Source organism: Macrotis lagotis, chromosome 7 (genome assembly GCF_037893015.1).
Source record: "Macrotis lagotis isolate mMagLag1 chromosome 7, bilby.v1.9.chrom.fasta, whole genome shotgun sequence".
Lineage (NCBI taxonomy): Eukaryota > Metazoa > Chordata > Mammalia > Peramelemorphia > Peramelidae > Macrotis > Macrotis lagotis.
Window position 1 is genome coordinate 5922589 of NC_133664.1, and position 6542 is coordinate 5929130.

A 6542-nucleotide genomic window follows, 5' to 3' on the forward strand; every position below is an offset into this window, starting at 1 on the left:
TTAGACTACCCACAAACTCAATTACAGTACACAGCCTTGAAGTGAGGTCCATTAATGCTGCAGACCAAGGACGAGTCAATAGTGTTTGCACAGGAGGTCAGGGCTAATGAGCATGTGAGAGCTTACCCAGAGTGCCTGTTGTTCAGAAGGTAAAGAATGGACACTCAGTTACTGCAGTTTGTCTGGATATGATGACTTTGGATGTACTGAACTGATGAGAGAGAAAAAAGGGGGGGGGGAATTGAGAGAGAGAGTGTGGGAGCAATAAAGGAGAGAAAACAGAGACAGAGAATAAGGAAGAAGGGAAACAGAGGAAAGATAGAAAATGGAGGGACAGAGGGGAAAAAAGAAGAGAAATAAAGAGAGGAGCTAGAAAGAGAGTCATAGACAGAGAGAAACACAGAGAGACAAAGACAGGCAGAGAGAGAGAGAGAGAGAGAGAGAGAGAGAGAGAGAGAGAGAGAGAGAGAGAGAGAGAATGAACCTCTTTCTTTGAATTGCCAGTCCTAGGGCAATGTATATTTGATTTCTGACCTTTTCCAAGAAGTATTCAATAATCTTTCTTTAAAGTCCCAATGTCCACGACTAAGTACTAAAGTTCTATGCAAGCACAGGATTTCAACACCTAGGAAATGCAAAGCAGAGACAAATCCTTGGAGGCAAAAGGACTTGCCTTAGATTCTTCCTTTTTGGGTGAATCACTTCCTCTCTTGTCCCTTCAGGCAACTCTTGTCAGTGGCATCTAAGAAAATCCTAGAAAGGTGGAAAACTGCATTGATGACAAAGTCCCACGTCCTTCATGTATTCATATCATTTAAAAATATTATGTCTTTTCTAGCCAACTTTGATTTTAAAAATATTTCAGAACAAGGTTACATTTTTTTCTACCAAGTTTGAATTTGGAAACTGTGAACCCAACAGTTCAGATGGACCTATTTAAATAAACCCACAAAAAGGGTGGATCACCTAGGATCTGAGAATAAAGTCTTTACTACTCAAAAATGACTGTGCTATATTTTTGGTGTATTAAATCAACAAGTGTATTAAATCAACATGTAAACACATGTGTCCCGTGATGTGGTTGGCTGCTGGCTGGGAAGAAAGACGTTCACGAAAGGGAAAAAGTCTTTATACTCAAGGAACTGATAGTCTGATGGAAATACGCTATGTAGGGGATTAAGGACCTACCAAGTGATGATAATGATGTTTGTTCTTCGTTCTCGAAGAAAACCAGGACATCAGGGAAGTGATGCCATAACAAGCAGGTGAATTGGGTTTGAGTGAGAACGTGTGATACTAAGGCAACAGCCTCACGTTCTCCTCTAGTCATCTGGGTCCAATGGTCAGATAAAGCCCAACTGGAGATAGCCCAGGTTACCAGGTTATCAGGGTTAGGTGACTTGTCCAAGACCCAAGGTCACAATGTCAAGTACTGAGATTAGATTTGAACTCGGGTCCTCCTGACTCCAAGTCTGGTGCTCTATCCATGCACTGCCTAGCTGCCCACATGTTAGATATACATGGAGTCAATGGAGAACAATTTTAGAGAGGATGCCTATAGCCACTGGGAAAGACCCCCCTGATGAAGGTGGGTTTTGAACTGAAGTTTGAAGGAGGCTTGGGATTCCATATAGAGGAAACAATACACAGTTGTGGAAATGGGAGATTGTATATTGTGTGTGAGGAATATCAAATGGATAAATGTAGCTAGTTCATAAAGTGGGGGGGGGAGTGAAGGGGGGGTGAAATAAGCTGTGAAAACGGCTTAAAGGGGCCAGAATATGAATAGATTTAAAGGCAAGGGGCCCTGATTTCACAATAATAAGGGAGAGAGAGCTCAGTGTAAAAAGCAAGGCCTTAGTGCTCTGGGGAATGTGACATGGGACAGGTTCCTTTCACCTAGGTGCTGGAGCATCAGGGAAGGCTGCACCAGAGGAGATGACTCCTAAACTGAGTCCTGGAGGAAGGAAAGGACTTCTGGGATGGAAGTGAAGATGAGATGGTCAAGGAGGGAGGAGGACAGTGGCCTCCAATCCAGTTTAGGGAGAAAATAAAGTATAAAGTGGGACCCATGATCTGATGAGTCTGGAAAGACACAACAGAGACAGCTTACTGGGGCCTTGATATCAGGTTTTTGAGTAGTGACAAGACTGAGCCAATGTGATCCAAAAATTGTTTAGTGGTGGGAAGAAAAATTAGAGTCATGAGAGACCAAAGATACCAAGAACAATTAAAAGACTCTGACAATAGTTCAGAAAAAAAGCAAAGGGTTCATTGGGCAGCTGCAATTAGAGTCAAAAAGGCTAAGACAAATATGCATTGGAAAGACCAGTACAAAGTAGTGTCAGATCATAGTCAGGGATTAATAAATACTCATTGATTTGTTGATTGATTATAATAGAGAAGTTGATTTGTTATGATTGACCAGAAGATTAGATAGCTTGCTTCAGGGAAAAAACTTGAAATAAAAAGAGTGAAAAATAGAAATAGGAGCAGTGAGTGTAAGTCCCAGAGGGATGCCAACAAGGAGAATGGGTTGTCTCTCATGATCATGCACAACTCCTCATTGGAGGTCTTCAGGCTTGTGCTGAATGACCTCCATGGAGGAATTCTGAGACAGGTTGGACTCATGAGGTTCATCCCAAGAAGTGGTCACTTAATGATAAATGGTTCTGATCAAATTCTCTCTGAAACCCAGAGTCTTCTCAAGTTTGCAAGCTGATGTTGGAGACAATTCTCATTGTCTGAATGGTTTTCCTGATGTTCAACATAAATATGCCTCTACCTTTTCCCTTCATTTTTCCTATTCTTCTTTCCTCTGGAGCCAAACTAAGTTCAAGACTACTTCCATGTGAAACATTCTCATTCATATTGTGGACCATGCCATCCTCCAAAGTGCCCTCCCTCCTGAGTCTGGGCAGGCTCTTCATCCAATGTTCCCTGTCCTTGGTTGGAATAAATTATAGTAAGGAACTATCTACAGACCCAGGACTGCTAAATCTGATCCTATTTTCAGCTCACACACACACACACACACACACACACACACACACACACACACACACACATTCAGAGTCCTAAATCCTGGCTATTGAAATGAGATCAGAACCGGAGGTGACTCACCAAGCACCCAGACATTCTTCATGCAAAGTATAGGAAATATAATAAAGTTTGTCTACAAGTTCACCACAAATGAGACTTAAAATATATCAAAAAGAGAAGGCACATACACATTGGCTGAGATAATCTAATGGCTTCCTCATTAGCAAAATGAAGGGTTTGGGCAAGTTGCTCTTTTAGGCAGCTCCAGCTCTAATTCCTAAGAGTTATAAGCAGCCTGGGATCTTACTGAGTGACGCTGGGTTAAAGGGAACAAGATGGCAGAGTTTCACTGAATCTCCATTCATGTCGAGCCCTATGCCAGAGATATCCCTGAATACTCAAAGATCAAGTCCTCAAAGCAGAAACTTCATCATGTTTTACCAAGGGGCAGAGGCTCCCAGGGTGGACTACAAGATGACTTGTAGACCAAAGACCTACCAAGATCAGTCTGGACAGATTGAAGATAGCTGTAGGATGATTGGTCCAAGAAAGGATTTCTCTCCGCCACAGTCACACAGGAAGCCCAGAAATGGAAAGTTTGGGGGCCTATACTTGCATTAGTAATGGAGAAGACTAAAACCCAGTGAAATCACAGAGTGATAATGATTAGAGAGAGACTTGGAGATCTAGATAGATAGAGAGAGAGAGAGAGAGAGAGAGAGAGAGAGAGAGAGAGAGAGAGATGATAGATAAAATCTCCCCATTCTTCCCTCCTCCTTATTCACTTTTTCTTTAGTTAGTGCTCCCATTCTTCAAGTTGTCCAGATTTGCAAGTTCTAAGTGATCCTTCATCATTCCCCTCTTCCCTTTCCCTGCCCCTCCACTATCTGCTTCTCTGTTTCAATCTCCCTTTCTCTCTCTCTCTCTCTCTCTCTCTCTCTCTCTCTCTCTCTCTCTTTAAGATTTTTGCAAGGCAATGGGGTTAAGTGACTTGCCCAAGGCCACACGTTAGGTAATTATGTAATAATTACCTAATTAATTAGGTAATTATTAAGTGTCTGAGGCCAGATTTGAACTTAGGTACTCCTGACTCCAGGACCAGTGCTCTATCCACTGAACTAACTAGCCGCCCCTCCCTTTCTCTTTCTTGATGTCTCTCTCTCTCTCTCTCTCTCTCTCTCTCTCTCTCTCTCTCTCTCTCTCTCTCTGTTTCTATCTAATTCTGTAGCTGTCTATTTGATCCTTTTTTTTCCTTTAAGGCCAGTTACTAGATAAACTGTTAATAATGTAGCATTTCAAAGCTTTTTCATCCCTGAAAAACAAAACTTTATTGAAAAATGAAGCCACATCAGCCTTGATTCTAACATTTATATCTATGCATTTCAACCTTAACCCAGAGACTTGAGATGTATCATCCCTGAGGTCCAGCGCAACTCAGAGTACATTGACTTACATATAGTGGGTACTGAATAAATATTTCCCAAACTGAATACAAGAAATTCATATGTGAATCTCTGTCTGTAAATTTACAGTAGTTTGAATTATTGATTGACTAAGTTAACCACTTCAATTTTAAATAAACCAAAAAAGAAAAAAAACTTTTTCAGTTCAATTATTTTTGGTCAATTTAACTGTAACTAAACCTCTGTTAAATTAACCATAAACTCCCCTCCCCCCCGAACGTGTTTTGCACAACCTCTGAAAGCCTCTAATTTACAGCATGTCAGAGTTGAGTTGATTTCTTATGTTGTTCTCTGCCGCCTTTGACATTGTTGACCATCCCCTCCTCTCAGATACATCCTCTCTGGGTTCCTCATGCTACTGTCTTTTCATTCTTCTCCTATCAAACTAGCTGCTCCTTCTGAGTTTCCTTTGCTGGATTCTCATGCATGTCCCCTCCCCAATGTGTGTGGGTGTAATGAAAGGTTCTACTTCTTCTCTACATTTAATGATCTTCTCAACTGACATGGGTTCAATTAGCATCTCTATTTAGATGACTCACAGAAGGGATATATCCAGCCCTAGTCTCTCTCCTGAGCTCCAGGTTAGTATGACCAGCTACTTATTCGACTTCTCCAATAGGATGCCACATAGGTATCCAGAGTTTGCTACACCAAAGATACCAGAGAACAACAATAAGGTAGATGGCAAAAATCACGAATTTTTGAAAGACAATTAGTAGGAAATGGAGAAGGTGATGGGAAGAAAGAGGGTTAAAAATAGTCACACTCAAATATTTATTTGCAAATTCTTAAAGATCATTATCTTTTGCCCCCTATTCTTCCCTCCTCCTAATTCCCTTTTTCGTTAATTAGTGTTTTTATTCTCCTATTTGCCCAGGTTTGCAATTTCAAAGTAATCTTTTATCATTTTCCTAGTCCTTTTCCCCTAACATTTCTGTTTTCCAGTCTTTATTTCCCTGTCTCCTTTTTGTTTCTGTCTCTATCTCCCTGTCTCTTTTTTCCTGTCTCCATCTCTTTCTCTATATCTGTGTCTCTTTTTCTATCTGTCTGTCTCTCTCTCCAGTCAATTAGTTACCGAGTCTTGTTGCTTCTGCCTTCACAATATCTCTCACACATTTATTCCCCTTCTCATCACCCACAGGTCTCCACTCAAATACACACTCTTCTCCCTTCTTATGTGGTCTATTAGCTTTGCCTCCTAGGGTCTCACTTCTCTAAGTCTCCTTCCCCACAGGACAAAAGTGATCTTCCTAAAGTCCCCAGTGGACCATATAGTTATTCTGCTTACAAAACCCCAGTGGCTTCCTAGCATCCCTAATATGCAATACAAACTCCTGAGCCGGGCACTCGAAGCCCCTCCCAGTCTTCCTCTGGAGTTATCACTATCCTCCATGTCCTCTCCATACCATTCCAAGCAAAGTGATTTCCTTGCTGCTTTTTGCCCATATCCCATGACTGTCCTTACCTCTTCTTCACTATCTCAAAAAATACCTGACTTCCGTCAAAGTTCAAGTTGTCCAGATATGCAACGTCTAAGTGATCCTTCATCATCTTCCTTTGCCCTTTCCCTACCTCTCCATTGTTCTGCTTCTCTTTCTGCCTCCCTATCTCTCTCACTATCCCTGTTTCTTGGTTGGTCTCTGTAGCTGTCTACCCTGATGCCCACCCCATACTCATCTTCACTTGGGAAGTACTTTGTCAATATTTCCTATTTTCTTTTCTTTGTGTATGTAATTTTCCCTAGAGGAGTATAAACTCCTTGAAGACAGGAACTGTTTAATTTTTAGTTCGGTAGCTACTCCTTGTACTTAGCATCTCATATAATGCTCAATGGTTGTGTGTTGAATGAATAGAGGAATTTCATACTTCCAGAATTCAAACTTATAAAGAACATTAGAGCAAAAAAGAAATTTCATGTGGTTTTAAAAACATTCGTTTTGCTTTGGAGTCAGGAGGACCTAGGTTCAGTCCTGTTCTGATACTTAATAGTCATGAGTAAGTAACTTGACCTCCCACTGTCCCATCCCTAAGAATGTA